We start from the raw sequence: 20,709 nt of genomic DNA, 5'->3' as shown, positions 1-20,709 counted from the left end.
TCTAAATACTACCACATTCCCAGGGAACACTGCACACGCCACGAACTCGAAGACCTACTGAGCCGTGGTAAAAATTGCTGTTTTGAAGAGCGCGCCGCAGCACGTTGTGTGAAGTAGTCGCCCTCCATTTCTGGAGGTGGTGCCGCTGCGGCAATCGCAGCCTTGGTGTCTCCCTCTGGTGGGAAAGGGGAAAGGTTGCCTGTTCACGTGCATTCAAGGGGCGCTATGAGCTCGACAATCGGTCAGTCTGGGTCAGTCTCTCGCCCCAGCTTCCTAGTCTGTTTCTCGTCCGCATTTGTTAGGCAGTTAGTGTCTGTCTGTCGTTCAGATCAACCTTTAAAGCAGGCAAAATGAGAGTCTTTCCATTCCGCCAGTAAGAGAACTCAGCGAGTGGTCGCCCGGTCGGGGCTTAGTTCCTGCATCTGAGTCTGTGCGTTAGGCCGCCAGTCTGCTCGAGTTTGCTCAGGTAATGGTCATTGGCGGTTGGATCGATCGGTTGGTCGGTCGCGCACTGAGACACAAGATGACTTGTCCGTCTTGAGCGTCCGCGCATGTGAGGTCGCCACGTGAGTCCAGTGGGCCGCGGCGTATAGCGAGGGGTAGTGACTTCGCGGTCGACACGAGAGTAACAGGAGTCAACCCACGACGTAAGTCTGGTCGGTGCGAGGTGCGACGCCGTGAGACGGGAGATCGGCGCGCCTTCCTGCGTCCGTTGAAGCGGCTGGCAGCGGACGGTTCGGGAGAGCGATTTGGGGGTGCTGCGCCAGGTCTTCTCGAGAAATCGCAGTTTATTAGAAGTTAAGTGATTGGTGGAATGTTGTTTGATTTATTCTTGTTAAATTCTACTTGTTTTCTTGGTGAGGTCACCAGCCGCTTTTGCTTTGAGGTCGTCCCACCATTCTTCTCCGTTTGCCCACCCGCGGGAAGGTGGTTGTTTATAAATTGGGTGGTCCGTTTTTCCCTTGTGGAGTAGGGGCGGGTTAGAGCAACCTGCGGTTCGGGTTATTCGGTAATCTCCCCATCAATCTACCGTACGTTAGTAGCTGCCTGTGTCATGTTTGTCGGAATTGGTGTGTTAACGAATTTATTGCTTGGAGTGTAACGGCCTAAAACCTGAAATATGTTTTGATCTTTGGAAACTTTGATATTATTGCCTATGGTCTTGAGAGGCGTTATCTGTGTACTGTAGAGCATCTTAACTATTGTTTGGCCAACCTTGTAGAATTTTATATAAGATTGCATTTCATGGGCTTTTATTTAAATGATCATTTTAGTAGATGAAGTTGCCACCCTTTCACCGTGACACTTTTCTTAGAAGTTAATATCAAGTTGCACCTTCGGTGGCAAGGTTAATATTTTAATTTGCTAGTGTTTTGTACCATTTCCATCTCTCCTACGGGGGGTGCATAGTTTGTGTAAATTGTTAAAACTCTTAGTTTAAAGTCATCTGATGCGTTGCAGATTTGCTCCAGTGTAGTCTTTCAGAGGCTGTTATGAGTGGTCGTAACTACGGCCGTGCCAAAAGGGAGCGGCAAGGTTCTCTGCCCGAAAGCTTATACAGTCAAAACTTTTTTCTTTCTTCCTCTGAATAAATTGTAACTTGGATATTTAGAGGGTGCCTTCTGATTATAATTTTAAAACTGTTTCTTTTAAAAAATGCTTTTAGGCACTATTAAAGTGAATAAAATTCCCATTTGTTAAAAGGAATTTGGTTACGATTTCATCAGTTACCCCCTGGCAACGACTTCCATGCTTACAGAGTGTGATTATATGTGTTAATGTTCTTGATGTATCGCTAGTAAATAAAATAAATTCTTAAGAATATTCTTTGAAAATAAATCACGGTTCATCTATGTTGTTTTTAAGAGGGCATAACATATCTCTTATACTGGAGGATGGCCGGAAAACTACTCTCTACGGAGCAGTGCCTTAGGCATCACTCGCACGACGCGGATGAATATATTAGCCGTACCTAGCGTAACTTAACCAACTGAAATCCGTTATTAGCCGGGAGGAACAATATGACGTTCGCTTATTACGTGAAAATGAGGTTTTTGTTGTCTTTCCAGTCGATAAAGGAAATGCCACTGCAGTCCTGGACACTGAAGACTACCACCAGCAGGTGCTGCACTTACTAGAAGACGATAGATATCGAAAGTTTAGTCGTGATCCAACAGAGGCCATCATCAGAAAGCTATGGCAGTTAATAGAGGACCCCGGTGTGCCAGAAGAAGTGACGGAGAAATTAATGCCGCGTGCCAGCACTCACAGTCTTTATGGGTATCCGAAAAAGCAAAAGGAAAATATTCCTCTGAAACCTATAGTTTGTACAATCAGTTCACCCACCTGCAGATTGGCAAAAAATCTTGTAGGGATATTAGAACCCCAACTGGGACGTTGCAGATACCACGTTGTTAACTCGTCGTCATTCGTTGAGACGCTCAGGCAAATAAAGACAGGTCCAAATGACATAATGGTCAGTCTGCAAGTCGCGTCAGTTTTTACGAGAGTGGCGGTGCAAGACACACTGCACCTTTCAGCCCATCAGTTTCTGCCTGACATCGTCCAGCTGTTCCGCCATGCCTTAACGACAACATACTTTCTGTACCGCAATGAATATTATGAGATGACTGATGGCACAGCTGTGGGATCTCCACCGTCTCCGGCTTTCGCGAACTTTTTCATCGAACACCCACATTGCGATACCCTGACAAGATTTTCAGGCTATTTGTGACCACTCTGTGTAAAACACGGGCAGCAAAATATATGCAGTAATAATCACCTTGTGGTGTTGCAGTTCTTCTTATGTACGTGCTCGCTATGAAAATAGAACGAGGTTCCGCCTTATGCAAGACATCTTTTCAGTATCGTTTTACCCAGACATGTTTCAGCACTTTTTGTGCTATCTTCAGTGAGTTATTTTATTTCCTTACTGTAACATTATTGTTACATATTAATCTATAGAGAAACTTTTAGTACAAAATATATACAGTTGTGAATGAATAATTATTGTGAAATATTATACATCATTTGTTTACAGTTCGCAGTTGATATATGTATTAACGACACCTCAGAACTGTATGTTGTTTATAACATTATGTCTGAAGATCTAGTTATAGCTTAACTGGCAAAAGAGTGGATGTATGCATTAGTTTACATACCTTATATGAAGCTATTGGGTATTTATTTTGATAGCTAGTCTGCTACACAATCTACGTGTCATCTGCAAACAGCAAAATGTAATTTTTATTTTTCAGTTTATTATGCATTTACAAATGGATACGAGTATACATCAGGTTTTTTGTGTGTAACTCACGACTTTGATGTTGTAAGTTCCAATAATTATTCATTAAGAACTGTAAATATTTTATACTAAAAGTTTCTCTACAGTTTAATATGTAACAATAATTTTACAGTAAGAAAATAAAATAACTCACTGGAGATAGCACAAAGTGCTGAAACACGTCTGTGTAAAACGAAACTGAAAAGGTGTCTTGCATAAGGCGGATTTCCTCGTTCTATTATCTATATATACAGTAAGGAAATAATCGTTGCTATAAATATTTCCTTGTCATATCAATGAAGACACCAACAGTGACGTAGCACCAGGGGACACTCAATGTTAACAATGTTACTGTCTATATACCTTGGATTCGCCCCCCTGGTTTTTCCTATACTGTGATATTTTCATGTTTCATGTATGTATCTGGATCTTATCACTGTCTCCCTGTTTTTCCAATGTCGATTAATTTTATTGTGCAAATGAATAGTGTCTCACCGCTATCAGTGAAGCCAGAAACTTACAATTACGTTAAAACTCGAGGTGAACAGCCAGGTCAAATCATGGATACAGCTGCTTCGGGCAATAAGGTTGAAATTTTATCGTTAGAGTACAGAAGTTTTGAGAATTGTTTGTGAATGTTTCTAAATTTATTGTGAAATAAGGAATGAAATATATTTTAAGTTCATGCTGATTTCCCCAGCGGCTATCTAACGTATCTCCTCTGTCACTTTAACTCTTAAGGATCCCATACTGACGAGCAGTGCTAAAGAATCTGTCGAACAATGGCCTTGTGAGCTCCTTTTTTCATAGTTTAATTACTTTCCCTCAGATTCTTCATATGATACTCTCACGCTGGCACCTGCTTTTCCTAGAAGTCTTAGACATTCCTCCTCTAATGCGACCACCAGAGCGCAGAGCATTGAAGGTGTTCCCCAATCTAAGATGGGCCCAAGCTCGTCCCACCCAGCAAATAAAACCGCAACTGTGTCTTGTAAAATGCTGCGTCTTACGGGGCAGCCTAAACTGATGCTGTCGTGCTCCAATGTGTGTCGCAGTAGTGCAGATAATATATTTTCTGCAGACCACGCCATATACTGCGCCGTGCACATTATGTGTGTTCATCACGTCCTAAGAGGAACTAATTTTTCTTAACCATATTTGAAGAACCTATACGGCTATAAAAGTTAATAATTTCACATTTCCTACTCTCACATCGCTACTTAGCTATAGACTATGTATCTTTTCGTGATTAGTCACCGTTACCGTAATGTATCAAACGTAACTGACCCATTTTTAGAATTTTCTCTGAATAATGAATGACATCGATGGTAATTTACATCTAGTGTACCAAGGTCGTCCATCGCTACATAAGAAATGTAGCTGTCATAACAAAACTGCTATTAACGTTGAAGGCAGATTCGTATCTTTTTGCAACCTGATCGACACACTCGTAGATCTTAAAAGCAGAGATAGACCCCATCCTGTTGAGCTAGAAGCTGCTAAAATAGGCTATATTTATGAAAACATTTATATTGGCAGTAATGTGTTGATACTAGTTTAAAGCACGTTTGAGTAGAGAAGAGTTTACTAACGTTCATTACATCACTGTCTAATCTCAAGGAAAAAAATATTTTCTCTTTCTTTCGATGATATTAAATGAGAGTGAAATGGAGAACTTCTTTTAGTCATTTTATTTGCGTAGAGTTATTCCTGCTTGTATTAAGTGATGGACTAGAGTTATAAGGCATAGTATTGTAATTACAGGCGATTTGTTTGAATTATCGATGCGCAATAATTCGTATTCACTTTTTAGTGTCATTGACTAGATTTAAATTTGACATAAAGCAATTGTAGGTCATTCTGAAGTAAATATAAAACCATATCAAGATAAAACTGTGGCACGAACATTAGTTTTTAGCAAAGGTCCCTCTCTAAATAAACGTTATCCATCCATCATTTCTTTTTCTCAGATACCCCCATGTTTATGATTTGTGGCTCAATCATCTCTGATATGAACGATCTATCCCTCTTCATTCTGCATCTTTTGTCACTATTAGTAATCTTAATACTTCCTTCCAGTCAGTGGTTCACTCCTAGCTTCCAGCCTTTTCGGCCTTGAGATGTTGGACCTGAATATATTGTCCTTCTTTGTCTTTTATGTCTTTGTTACAGTGGTCATATCATTTACTTCCACGTTTTCAGGAGTCACTCGTACTAGTAATTCTTCACAATTCCTGGTATATAATTTTCTATCTTTCTCAGCTTAGGCAGGACTCAATTTACAATCCTCACACTGGCTGTCACACAGAGACCGGCGAAACAAACAGGTGGTTCCTGTGGCTGATGGCGGCGGGACTCAAGAAGCAAACAAGGAAGGAACAAAAGTTCAAAACATAGCAAAAAGTCTTGGGACCGATCGTAATGAAAAAGAAAAACGTAAAAAAGGGCAAGTTCAATCACTCCACTGCCCAATCACGACATTATAGCACTTGGCCTCTCGTGGTCGTTGTCAGAAACATACGTTGACATTACTGTTCCTGTAAACAAGTAGAGAGGTGACTACGGAAAAGACATCGCTCTTTGAATGATTTCAAGACAGTTTTCGTATACTGATAAGTGTTTCAACGTGTCCTCTTGAAATTTCACGACAGAAATTCGAGTAAGCCGATCGAACCAATCTTACTCCCAGGTGTAGAGACATAGTGGTCGGCGAATGCTATCAGCGGTGCATGTCGAAGGCTTTAGAGAATAGAGAGAAATGCCAGACCACTGCGGGGCCACAGTATTTATGGACACCGTCGCGTAAGTGGACAGACTGTGGTATGAAGCCCAAGTATCTCTGTGCTTTCCTCCACACCAGAACTTGGGCTGGGCAGTGAATTCGAATCACTGCCGGATACTAAATCTATCCACTTTTTATGTGGCACGTCTGCTGAAATTGGAGAGAAAGGAGAGGTCCTGCAACCGCGTCAAAGGCTCCCGTGGTATTTCTTCATTCCGTTCTGCTGTGTTGGATGTCGGCGCTGTGTGGGGAACTGCCGGCCGGTCGAAGATTCCTGGGGCACTATTTGACGCTGCCTGCAAAGGAGTGGGTGCTGGCCTAGTCTCTGATGGGGGCAACTGCTCTGCAGCCACGGGTACATCGCTCTAAGAGTGTACACCCTCCGTCGATTGCTTGGTAAGGGAGTCTCTGACTTTGGTGTGAGCCAGAAATGGCTTAGAGAGTGGAAGCGATTCTACATCTACATCAGTACTCCGTAAGACAACTGACTGTGTGTGGCGGAGGGTACCTCTGGTACCTCTAACAGTTCCCCCACCCTATCCCATTTGTAAATGTCACGTAGGGAGAATGGTTGTCGGTAAGCCTCTGAATTGGCTCTAATTATTCGAAATTTCTAGTTGTGGTAATTAATCGAGACATATATGGGAGGAAGTGACATGTTCTCCGACTTCGCCGAAAGCACTGTCTCGATATTTCAGTGGTAAACTCCTCCGTGCTCCACAACGCCTTTCTTGTAGCGTCTGACGCTGGTGTTTCTTAAGCACATGTGTAACACTCTCGCACAGACTAAGCGATCCCGTGACGAAACAAGCCGCTCTTCGTTGGATTTCCTCTCTCAGTTTATCAGTCCTACCTGGTAAGGATCCTAGATCGATGAACAGCACTCAAGAATCTATCGAACAAGAGCATTGTAAAACACTTCTTTAGCGAATGAGTAACATTTCATTACTATCCGTCCTATGAATCTCTGTCTCGCATCTGATTTTCTTACAATAGGCTTTATGTGCTCAATCCATTTAAGATCGAATCGGATAGATCCTCCTAGTTATTTTACGGTGGTTGCTGTTTTCTGCAATTTGTCATCAATAGTATAGTTGTGCAGCCGGCCGCGATGGCCGAGCGGTTCTAGGTGCTTCAGTCAGGAACCGCGGGACTGCTACGGTCGCAGGTTCGAATCCTGCCTCGGGCATGGATGTGTGTGATGTCCTTAGGTTAGTTAGGTTTAAGTAGTTCTAAGTTCTATGGGACTGATGACTTCCGATGTTGTCCCATAGTGCTCAGAGCCATTTGAACCATTTTTTTGTAGTTGTGCAGTAGTGGATTTCGTATATATACGCAACATCCTAGATTTATTTATGTTTAGGGTTCACTCCCAGTTCCTGCACCATTCATCAATCCTCTGTAGGTCCTTCTGCAAATCGTTACTGTATTCTGGCATTTCTAACTTATTATAGACAACCGTATCATGTGAGAAAACCTTAAAGAGCTTCTGACGCATTCTACTAGATCATTTAAATACATCGTAATCAGTAATGGTCCTGTCACGATTACTTGGGGTACCGCCGACATTACGTTTACACCCGTCGATTTAGTTCCCTTTAAGAGCAACATGTTGAGTTATAACTGTGGGGAACTCCTAAATCAATTGGAAATGTGGTCAGATACTCGGTGCGCTGTTACTTTTTCGCTAACTGGCAGTGCGCGCCTATTTCTACAGCATTGTGTATGTCACGAAATAACACAGGGAGTTGAGTTTCACGACATCTCTATTTGCTGGATCAATGTTGATTTTTATACAGGTGATTTACGGTTTCCAAAAACATTCCAGCTCCGTTGGTTCCCATGGCTGTTCGTAATTGGTCCCTTAAACGGGGGCGAAGATTACAGCAATATCAGTCACGCTGGTGGGCAGGCTTGATCCTGGGATGGTTGCGTGAGTCATACCCAATCGGCTGCCGAGTGGGAGTGGGAGCGATACGTCTCATTGAGCCTGGAGTTGATTCCAATGTCTGATTGTGCTTCTCGCCGGCCGCTGGCTGGCTGGCTGGCTGGAAGAGCGAGCCTACACGTGGTAAACATTATTGTAAGAAGGATTTGTGCATGGGTGGTGGGCCCGCTGAGTCGGGCACAGCAGGTCGAAGAACGTGCGGTGTCTCTGCCCATGCATGCGAGTGACCCGGTGGTGATAAAGGCTGTGAGTAAATTTCATTAGTCGACTGGCTTCATTACCTTGTGCATCGGCATTCTGATTCTGAAGATCCTGAAGTTCCTCCAGACTAAGAGTTGGACGCTGGACGGAATCACAGGACGGACAGGTGCTTAATAAAGTTGCTTTTACAAATCAGCTGAAATGGTGATACCGTGATGTGAGGGCCTTTGTCAGTCTCGAAGTGCCCCATCTGCGGCAGATATGAAGGCGAGGGCACGGATGGAGGCTACTCTGATGGTGGTAGCCACATTGCATCTTGGAATGTTCCGACAAAATCAATATATACTCTTTACCAGAATAGTCATGGCGTCACCAAGGCTCGAAATGCCTTTCCGAGGCTTCTGGCTGTCACTAGCGGGCCAGTACACGTAATTCTTAACTACTGGATACGTACTGCACATTTGACCCACAGCCTATTTTGACAACAATTCCTTTGGCCCAGGAAATGGAAACAAAACTACTTCAGCTTGAGCCTTAATTGTATATTGCAAACTTTCGTATTAACTCCCATTCAATAACGGGCATGCCGATGGCGAACAAAGTGTTTCTGTTTGTGCGCATCTACCTACGGTGAGGACGGTGGACAGCTAATTACTGCTCTAACTACTGATTCCAGCTTCGTTAGACTACCGAACGATTGGGTTCTTGGTAAACTTAATTATGATACTGGCAGGTTGTCATCGGTTGAACATAGAACACAACAGCGACTACTACTACTACTACTACTACTACTACTACTACTAGTACTAAAAACGTTGATACCATATGTGTCGCGAAGCAAAGGTCTTGGTGCCGCTCCGTGGGCTGTGGCAGTTATTAGCACATTTCTCAGGCTTGGATCAGACTACTCTAAACCCTTCGCGCTAATTTCCCTGTCAGGAGCTAGATGTATAACAACATCACAGATTAATGATTCTGCATATATTAAAATTTGTTACAGCGGAATAACCAAAGTGCAGTGTGTTCAAGGATTTTAACTGAAGTACAAGCTGAACTAAACCTAATTAATTAAAATCAATGTAAGAAAAAATCTTACCTTTTAACATCACTAAAACGAAGAAAAAAGTTTCTTCATTTCATATTAAGCTGTGCATGTACTGAACGTCATTAAACTCACCTGTAGTTATTCCTTCTTTAGACTGATGATGACGTATTATTATCAGTACAGTTACTAGATATCATTTTCTGAATAAAGCTTTCACACGTGACACAGAAAGATGCCACCAGTTTCTTAAATAAATATACCTCTAGATATATGATGATATATGTTTGCAGCTATGTACATAGCTCGGCGCAGCTAACCTCCACTATTTAAAAGCTGTTTAGTGTAGACTGGAAATAGAAATAACTCTATTTTCTGACGTAAAAGTAATTTAGATTTGTTAGCCACATTTGTAATGCAGCAGCATATGACCTAACATGCAACAGAAGAAAATTATAATAAATGTGACAAATAATGGAAAGATAACTAGTCTATAGTCGAGCATCGACATGAAACTATTTTTGTTGTTGTAACCTTCAGTTCCAAAACTGGTTCGCTACAGGTCTTTATATTAGTTCATACTGTGCAAATCTCGTCTTGTCTGAATTACTACTGCAACCTACATCCATTTGAAACTGCTTGCTGTATCCATGTCTAGGTTTCCTCTGCAATTTTCATACCACTCTCTCAGACGTCTCTACACTACCAAGCTGACTACTCCTTGATGCCTCAGAATGTGTTCTGACAGCTAGCCCATTCATTAAAAAATTCATGCCATAAATGTTTTCCTCCTAATTCTTTCCAGTACCTCCTCATCAGTTATGCAACCCATCAAATTGATATTCCTTACTCTCCTATAGCACTGATTTCAAAAGCTTGCATAATTTTCTTGTCTCAACTGCTTTTCGTCCACGTTTCACGTCTGTATATGGCTAAACTCTGGAGAAAAGCCTTACGAAAAGACTTCCTAACATGAAATTTCTAGATTTTGTTGTTGTTCCCAGTCTACATGTTGCGTTGCTTGTCTGAGTGCCTCAGTGCCTCTTCACTTCACTAGTGAGGGCATCAAAGTCCATGATGCAACGAAGAACTTCATCAAGCGTATTCACCTTTCGTTTGTACACGTCAGACTTCGTCCAACCCCTTAAAGAAAATTCTATTTGCGTAAAGCCTGGCGATCTTCGTGGCTAGCTAACTGCACTACCATGACCAATCCAGCGATAAGGGTAACTGTAGTTGACATGTTCCTTCACTCGTCCGATAAATGTGGTGAGGTTCCGTCATGCCGGAAGTACACAGACAGCACTCCGAATGGCCAAATGAACGTCTTGAAGGTGTTCAACAAACGAATTTTCCAAGAAATGCAAGTAAGTCTGTCCCGTCATTAGCCCTTCTAAAGTGACTCGATCTATCAATATGTTAACAATCATGCCGCACCAAACACTGATCGAAAAACAAACTTGGATATTGGTTTCCACCGTAGCGTATAGATCTTCCATCGAATATCGATGATTATTACGTGTGTTGTTGACGTTTTTGATTCCATTCCGTACAAACGTGGCTTCATCAGTTAATAGTGTTAATGGAAGGAAATGTCGACTGTCGTTTAATCGGTGACAAAATTCAATTTACATGACATTATGACATTGTCGCCGATGTGAAGAATGTGAACTCGCTGTATGTGAAATGGTAACAAGTTTTTCGAATGTAATGTCCACCACTCACGTTTTCATGGGTCATTACTACTTGCATAAGGTCCGCGAGTGCTGGTAGTAGGTCTACGCTGCACCAATTCAACAACGTGCTGCTGTACCTGCACAAATAGTTAAACAACACGGTCAGAAGAAAAATGGGTATTTAGAAAAATACCTGTTTCACGCATTGTGCTGGAAACTCTGGTAAGCTCTCAGCGATCAGGAATCCGACGTGTCGGAAAGCACCGACGATATTATTTGACAGCAGTAGGAGCACAACCATCGCAGAACTTCTCCGCATATTCTTCGTTTGTGTAAATGGGTGGCATTTTAGCCAGCGCGTGTAAAAAACACAGTTAACCGATGCTTCTTTCTGATACACTCTCAGCCCCCTCGCCCTACTTCACACACTTTACTCACAACACGCCATGGACAACTGCGCGTTCAGCGGGCTAATTTAATGGCAGAAAGACATCCCGAGCAAAGAGGTTCAAAATGACGAGGTAGGTCCGATTGAAATAAAACGTCAGAGGCGCTGGGTAGGTAAAAGACATACGTGTACGCCACTAACCCACAAACAAATTTACATTAAAATTGCTGTATCCCGGGAAACATTCGGAATATGTTATACATCAATAAGAATCTTTTCTCCAAATAAGCCTTCCTGTCATACCCCTGAATATTGACCATTAATCCCAGGAAGCCCTGTATATTCCTTTCACCTTTCAGCCTTATCTCCTTTGCTTAGTACTGGCTTGCCATCTCAGCTCTTGATATTCGTACAGTTACTTCTCATTGCTCCAAAAGCATGTTTAATTTTCGTATAAGAATCATCTACCTTTCAGTTAGTGATGTACGCTTCTACAGAGTTGCATTTGACCTCCAGGCATTCCTTCTCAGCCATTTTGCATTTTATGGCATTCCTTTCCCCAGTGGATGGTCTCCTACTTTTTTCCCTTCTCTTTTTTCTTTTCACTACTTCATTTGATGTAATTTTGTATTTTATCTCCTTTCGTGAGTTAAATTCACTGTCTCCTTCGTAATCTAAGGATTTATACTAGGAATCCTCTATTTGATCCTGTGCTGCCTTTAGTATTCCCCCTCTGAATCTACCCATTTGTCTGTTATTGTTGGTCTTCACCTTTTCAGTCAACAGTTGTAAAATGTAAATTAAAGGTGAACAGAGGAAGAAAGGAAAGAGGAGGGATTTCTGTTGTTAACTGCAATGGGACATTACGCGGAATCGGTAGTGGCGATGGAACATGTGTATCGGATCGAGATTCGAACCAGTGATCTCCTGCTTAGCAAGTGTGGTAACCACTGCGCCACATTTTTTCTCTGCTACTTTTTTTCTGCACCTGGACAGGAAAGGGAAAACAAAAAAATCTACTTGCCACTGGCACTTGTGTCCTAGCAAAAAAAAAAAAAAAAAAAAAAAAAAAAAAAATTAAATGCACCTCTAGGTCTATACCAAAACAACTATTACTACAAGAGTGTAGGAAAGGAAGAGAGTATGGGGGAAGGTCATAGAGAGTAGCGATGAAAATGAAAGTACTTGTAACTGGGCTTCTGTTTCCGGTAGTTTATTTTATTCCATTTTTTGCGTTTTTGTATATATATCTTTATTTTCTTTTATTTCTTTCATTTTTTAAATTTTTTAAATTAAATTAGTCTGTGTATCAGAATTCCAAGAGTCGCTAGCGCCTTCCGATTGGCAGATCACCCAAACGAGTCTTCTCGAAAATGTAATGGAGATTCCGTTTGTAGTGCGTTCAGAACATTATGTCGGCAAAAAAGTATCAGCATCTCATGGCTTGGACGTTCCAGCTGGAAGGCGGATCATGAAAGGCGCTCCGTAGAAAATTGGAAAATAACTGCTTGTATCTGGGGTTGCGAACAAGTGCACAGTGTCGATCGATAAGGTACGTCCAATAACCTAGTTCTGATTTCTGGCCGGGGCCAAAAAGGTAGCGGACCGTATGACTGCGCATCCAATTCACAGCGTTAGTTTTTGTTGCGGAGTAGTGAATCACATCCGGGAATAAAAGCGTCAGGAAAGTGATCTGTGCAGGTGTCTGTAGGGTAAGGAAAGCCAAGATACGCTGCGCGAACCTCCAGACGTCAGACGACGCACCACATGCGAATCGATTAGTGTCCATGTCCTCTACACTACAGTGAACACAGAGGGGTGTGTCAGTGAGGCGGATGCTGTGCAAATGAAACTGGTTGACCTGTTTGCCATTGACGGTGATGTATCAGGTGCACTGAACGCTGGTGTCGAGATAATGAGCATGCACGGCTTTCCACACACAATGCCATATGATCTGCGGAAACTTGTGTTCGATGGGGTTGGGGGACTGACACATTTGTAATGTTTCGTGTACAGTCTTTGCCTGGAGTATACGTGAAAGAGGTAAGGAGTGCAGGATATAACTTAATTCAAGAAAGAAGAGCAGAAAGTGATAAAAGGGGGGTGGAATGTCTAATAGCATGACTGGGGCTGACTTGGATACTGGCGCGTATTCATGCAAAAGCAGACTGGTCAGGCTCGTTGGGCAGCGACGCCAGACTTTCAGTTGGGGGCTAACAAAGTGCCGTAACTCTATCTGGCACATGAAATAAACTCACTTCACCACGCTCCAGCGGGAGGGCAAGGGAGGAACATTGAACTTTAAATAACATCGCGGTACAGACAAAGGATCCCATCGCCATCAACATACGACGTGCGCAGGTTCGAATCCTGCCTCGGACATGGATGTATGTGATGTCCTTAGGTTAGGTTTAAGTAGTTCTAAGTTCTAGGGGACTTATGACCACAGTAGTTGAGTCCCATAGTGCTCAGAGCCATTTGAACCATTTTTGAATGCCCAAACAACGGATGCTGGTGTCCACACTTAGAGGAGTGACGTATCGCTCAGGCAGACCCTCACCAATGAGCAGAACCTTCGATTTGGAAATGTTAAGAGAACTGCCCGATGCCTCCCCATATGTCGCCACCCAAGTCAGAGACGCGCAAGCATCGTCTTATTGCGGAGGTAGAGAACTAGATCGTCAGCATAGACTGTATAACAGAAGTGGTGTCCATGCAATGTCAAGTCCACCAGGCGTTAGCGAAGCCCCTGAATTAGGGTCTCTAATGCCAAAGCATACAGTATCGTGGAAAGTGGGCAACCCTGTCGGACAGAGCGTTCGATCGCTACAGGCGCGGTGAAGTGACGATTACAGAGTATTCTTGAAGTCACGCCGGTCAAGAGTCGCATTACCACTGTTACTATACGAGCCGGATAACCTATGTGTTGAAGGACCGATTTCAAAAAGGTATGGTCGACACGGTCGAATGCCTGACTGAAGTCAAGCGATGCTAATGCGCCATGTAAACGTTGTGACAGCGCGAGCGCGATCGTGGCCCTGTAACAGCAAAGGGCCGTATGGATGTTGTTCTCACCACCCAGTAAAGTCTGATAAAGGGAGGTGACGTATCTTGCTGCCTTCTTGAGTCGTGAGGCCAACAAACGGGTAAAAATTGTCATGTCACTGTTGAGCAGAGTGATGGGCCAGTAAGCACAGATCCGTTATCGCCCATGTGGCTTAGGGAAGGTGGCTGGGATCGTCGTTTTGGGTGACATCAGTTCGCGACAGACGAACGTCCAAGTAGGTATCAAAAGATAGCGAAAACACTGGTAAAATTCGAGCGGGAGATCGTCAGGTCCAGAGGACTTGTTGGCAGCTGCCACCTTGATAGCATCTAGGACTTCATCGGAGGTCACTTGTCCCTGAGGTTCTTGAGCCACATTCTCTCGCATGGTGTTGACAGTCAGTGCTGCTACCTCCTCTATTACGGTCGGGGGATGTGGGACGGCAGCGTATAACCGGCGGAAATTGGAATAGAAAGCACGACCAATGGCACATTGCATAGTGTATCGTCGTCCTTCCGCATCGGTGAGGTCGTGGATGAGAGCTCGACGACGACGTCTGTGATGGTACATCGAAGGCGTTTCGTGAGGCATATGGTCACGGGTGCACGATCTGACAAGGGCCCCTTACAAGCGTCGTCGCATGAGCGAAGTGATCTGCGCTTTAGCACGATGCACTATCGTCTGACGGACAGGAGAGAATGCCATCGAAGTGCAGTCACGAAGCACCGCGTGATAAAACTCCATGGTGCTCGCTTGCCAAGCTTTGAAGTCTTTGCCATATCCCAACAGTGCCCTTCGTAGAACTGGTTTCACGGAGGATAGCCACAAACATAAGATGGATACGTATGAGGGGCGATATCGACGACAGAGGGCCCCCGCATCCTCAACGATCCCTCGGCTAACGGGGATGGTCAGGTGGGAAACGTTTTACTTCCACAGGTCGCGGCTATGCCACACCTGTTGGCGGGCGAGGACGACATCGCAGATGTAGGCGTCGTGGTCAGAGAAAGCCAGAGGCCATACTTCGGCATGTCGAGTGTCGGCAGCAAGTGAACGTGTGAGGTGTATACGGTCGAGGTGACTGAACGAATGCGGCGTATAGTATGAGAAACCTGCTCGGATGCCATGAACCTTTTTCCATGTGTCATCAAGCTTAAGTCTGTCGATGATGACAGAGAGGGCTGCACGTGGGGAATGATGTGGAAGTTGGTCCTCAGGCCCTTGTGTGGAGATGAAATCGTCACCGAGGACCATTGCATCCAGTGGACCCTCGAAAAGCGGCGTTAGCTCGTCAGCAAAGAAGATGTGTCGGTCACGACGTCGACTGGAGCCGTGTGGCGAGTATACATTGAGGATGAGGACGCCGAACAGCATAAAAGCCATACGTCTAGCATTAGAAAGGTACAGTACATCTTCAGCAGGGAGTCCAGAACGGAGGAGAATGGCGACGCCACTACCGTTGTCAGCAGCATGGGGGATGTGTGGCGTGTAACCAGTAGGGGCGTAGAAATCAGCGACGATGACTTCTTGGAGGAGGGCAATGTCGACATCAGCAGCATAAATGTTCTCTCGGAACATAGCGAGTTTATGGGAAGCCCGAATGGTGGCCAGATTCATCGTCATGATGTAAGCGTGCTCCGACCATTGGCACAGATGTTCCGACAGAGATGTCCGGCTGGCGTGTAACATCCGGCGCAGCCACTGTAGCCGCAATAACTGGTTGGAAGGTGGGTAAGGCACCTCCAGGGTGCCTGACGGAAGGGCCACCATCTCGATCTGCTCCATCGTCGACATCATCAGCCCAGTAGATGGGAACAGGTGGCAAGCGACTGGCGCAATCATCGAGTTGTGGCGACGCTGCTGTAGCGGGGTCCAGGGACTCTCCCTCCATGGAACCCATCGTTGTCTCGTGGGATTGTGCCTCAGATGGGACATCAGAAGCGGCCACTCCTGTCGTCAGGGCGCTCGAAGAAAGATCACTGTCTTGTATCTGCTCCATAGCCTGTGATGCCACATGAAGAAGTGTGTCGTCGGATGGCGTTTGACTTCGCTTCTTTGGTTTTAGGGCGACTGCTGCTTTCGGATGTGCTGTTCTGTATCAGAATGTGGACGCTCAATGTCCGAGGTCGCGCCCGTCTAAGAAAAGCAGAGGTAGGCACAGGTGAGGCCGTGGCAGCACCGTCATTTCCGGTGTGGAGTGGCGAGAGGAGAACAAGCGCTTCCTGAAGTGACGCATCGGGGCTGCGTACGCCTGTGGCGTAGCTGTCTGGTAAAGAAGTGACCGTCGCTTTGGGAGCTGAGTTACTGATCGGGAGCTCGAGTAAAAGCCAGCGGAGGCAGTCTGACCGAACATGGCCTCTTGTCAGCAACCGGCACACGTCCGCCTCTGGCCATCTTACATAACGATGGCTCGCACGCCACCTATCAGCAGATAGGATGGTACATGTTTGGAGAGTTCGATTTTGATTTGGCGGACACCATTCAACACGTGGTATGTCGTGAAAGTCTGCCACTTTTCCGCGATGTGCCCCACAACATAGCCGTAGGGTTGGAAAGCTTCGACGACCGCGCCTTGTGGCATTTCGAAAGGGAGCTCAAAGACCCGAATTATACGAAGACTGAAACCAGCGTGATCTACCGTTACCTCTCCAATATGCCCGTCAGAATGCTTGAACTTGAGTCCGTGTGCGTGTTGTCGAACTACCTCAGCACTTGCTTCCTTCGTCGTCGTTTTTAATATAGACGATACTGCCAGTGATAGAGAAGTGAATACCTATCACTTCCTGGGGGTTCAGACGTAGCTCTTCGCGAATGAATTGTTCAATTTCATAAGCACGTGGTCGTGCAAGTTCGGCTTGGAATGTTACTTTAAGTGTCGCTTGGCGGTAACAGTGCTCCATGAGGTGCAGTAGTAATGGGTGCTACACAACACGAAATCACGCGACGCGGAGGTAAACAACTGCGGAGCGCTATCCAGCGCGCAGAGCCGGTCCGCACGCGACCACGGCCGAAAACCGAGTGCCCATCCGAGACACAATGTTTACAGAATTGCATGGACTATCTCGGCTCGCCTCACGACCGATCCACACTCCCATCGAGCGTCACCTATCGGCAGCTCCTATCCATTCCCTCCATATTCGCTCTTCCGAGTTTTCAACAGGAGGTCGGACGTATTTGGACATTGCACTGAAGGTGGATTCACTACCCAGCTCAGCCTATCAAGTTATATGAATGTGTGGTGTCTGTTCTTTCGGACGTGTTCAATGCTTGAATTTCCTACATTTCCGTAATCCCTTCAGTTTCAATCTACAGTTCATAATTCATAAATTATGTTCAGCCTCTACATCTGACTCTAGAAATGCATTAGAATTTAGCATATGGCTTAGAATTCTTCGTATTACCATTGCATAATAACTCTTAAAACTTCCAGTGTCTTCAGAAGTTTTCTGTGCATAAAATCTCCTCAGATGATTCTTCAACCACGAGTTAGAGATGATTAAATTATGACCTTCGCATAATTATATAAGACAGCTTCCTTTTTCATCCATTTCTCCCAGTCGATGGTTTCCTACTTTTCTTCCTTCTCTTTAATTTCCTACTGTCGAATGCCACTCCAGCAACTTAATAAAATTTCCGTCTCCCCTAACTATCTGAATAATTTTCTTTATCTCATCACATATTCATTGAACCTCTTCGTAATCTGCGTCACTAGATGGCATATAAACTTATGCTACTATGATGGGTGATGGTTTGTGTCTATCTTCGCTACAATGATGTGTTCACTACGCTATTCATAGCAGCTTCGTCACATTCATATCTTCTTATTGACTATTACACCTACTCCTGGTTTACCGTCTGTTTTATTTTGTATTCATAACCCTTGATTCACCTAAGCAGAAGTCCTCTTCTTCCTGCCACCGCACATCACTAATTCCCACTGTATCCAGCTTCGATCTATCTATTCGTCTTTCAAAATTATCCGACTTACCTACCCGGTTAAGGTATCTAACATCTTACGCTCCGACCTGTAAAACGCCAGTTTTGATTCTCCTGATAACTACATCGTCCTGAGTAGTACCCACCTGGAAATCCGGATTGGAGATTGTTTTACCACCGGAATATTTTACTAAGAGGATGATATCGGTAAGCCATACAGTGGGGTGTGTGTCCTCAGGAAAAATAACGACTGTCGTGTCTCTCTTGCTTTCAGTGGTTTGCAGTAACGACACCACAAGCCCATGATTGCTAGTGTTATAAAGCCAGATTGGTCAAGCACCATGACTATCGCCCCTGCAACGTCTGTAGAGGCTGCTACCCCTCTTCAGGACTCACCAGTTTCTCTGGCCGATCCAAAAATATCCCTACGTCGTGGTTGCACGTACGGTACGACTATGCGTATCGTAGGTACGCCGACCTCTCCTCCTCGGAAGTGCCCATGATTCATGATGCACGTAAATCAATAGGATGTGAAGCTACCAATTTTTGTTACCAAACAGTTTCCTCAAAATCACTTGTGAAAAATTAGTTCCTGTGTTGACGTCATTTATACATTCACCGTACAACAGCACATGTGCGCAAAAACACGACGGCGCGATGCGATATAAAGTCTTCGGTGTTCAGATGGTAACAACGCAAAAACATAAAAAATGAAAAGATTAAAGAAAACACGCTGTGCTTTCAAGGCGCCGTAAAACGCCACGTGTCACAAGAATGACGAATGATTTTAAAGCTTGCAGAGGCCGCGGCGCAATTAGTGTGGAAAGGCCTCAAACTTCACCTCTTCCTGCTGACGTGCAGCATCTAATGAGTTATTCGCTTTGTCGGAGTTGTCCATGATCCTGCGTTTTCTGCTTCGCTGCAGAGCGCGTTTTACGCAACACTGCTGCGCTGCCACGCAGCGGCACCACTGCATGGTGCCGCTCGGGATTAGCCGAGCGGTCTGAGGCGCTGCAGTGATGGACTGTGCGGCTGGTCCCGGCGGAGGTTCGAGTCCTCCCTCGGGCATGGGTGTGTTTGTCTTTAGGATAATTTAGGTTAAGTAGTGTGTAAGCTTAGGGATTGATGACCTTAGCAGTTAAGTCCCATAAGATTTCACACACGTTTGAACCACTGCATGGTGAGAGTGTACATGTCGGAAATAGTTCTTCCTCAACCGATTTTGAGGAAACTATTCGGTTACCAAAATTCACATTTTGTACTGTCACGTTGCACACAATGACTGATTACTTTTTCATTTTTTGTTGTAATATTTGTTCGAATTGAAGCAACCTATTTCTAGAGCTTACAATGAAACGTATAATTGCTGGCATTTTATGTCTAATGCAGTATTATTCATACACTGCTTCATAAGAGATATACATCATTAATAACTTGAATGCGAAGTATTAACGTTCCACAATAATATTCTTTTAATAGTTCGGTATGAACAGGCTTTTGGCTTCTTAGGCCATCGTCAGATAACTTAATACTAAACAGCTAGTTCACGCCACTTCAGCGGTAATTCATAGCTGTACAATGATTGCTCTACAAAGATACGTGATGTTTTATGACTGTATCGATGCAAAACACAAGCATAATGTAAGACTTGCCTATCTTATTTAAGGACAGTAACCTCAACAGACACAGTAATACCAGCCAGTTCCTAGCTTCCCACAAGACACAAACATGCAGATTTCCACTCCATGGTGACCGCCTACTATCTATACCACAAACCAAACCATATTTTGAAACTAAATTGGAAATAATTAAAGAAAGAGCATACATCAATGTTTGTAGTCCCACACTGATCGAAAACATACTCAGCAAAAAGGAGAGACACAGATAACAGCACTCTTTTGTCCGCCCTAGGCAGCACAAAACCATACTGATAACAATAGGGTCCACATGCTACATGTTTTTGCTAGGAAACCAAAATCCAGGAAATATACTCCACATTTTTACGCTAGGAATGATGTTCCCACGTTTTGTTCAACAGTAAAGACAAGATTCTACCTTTAGAACACGGTGGAATTTATGGAATTTTCTGAAATCTGTGTGGCATATCATATTTAGGTCAATCAGGTACGGCTATAGCTACTAGACTAGATGCATAAAAGGAGTTGGGAACTTAAAAAGAAAGATTCCACCTTTGCTGAACATACTCTGTACGAATGTCATTCATATGGTGTGAAACGGGATGCTCTCTGTAAAGGAACTAAAGGCAGAAAACCAACATTACTTGAAATTCTAGTCATTCATAAACACCAGTCAGTGAATTCTGACCTGGTCCTTAATGGCCCTTATTAAAGCAGCAGCCAGTCTGTTTGTCACATTCGCCAGGCTGTCCATAAGACACAGTAACCTG

Source organism: Schistocerca serialis, chromosome 3 (assembly GCF_023864345.2).
Source record: "Schistocerca serialis cubense isolate TAMUIC-IGC-003099 chromosome 3, iqSchSeri2.2, whole genome shotgun sequence".
NCBI lineage: Eukaryota > Metazoa > Arthropoda > Insecta > Orthoptera > Acrididae > Schistocerca > Schistocerca serialis.
This window is presented reverse-complemented; position numbering follows the sequence as displayed.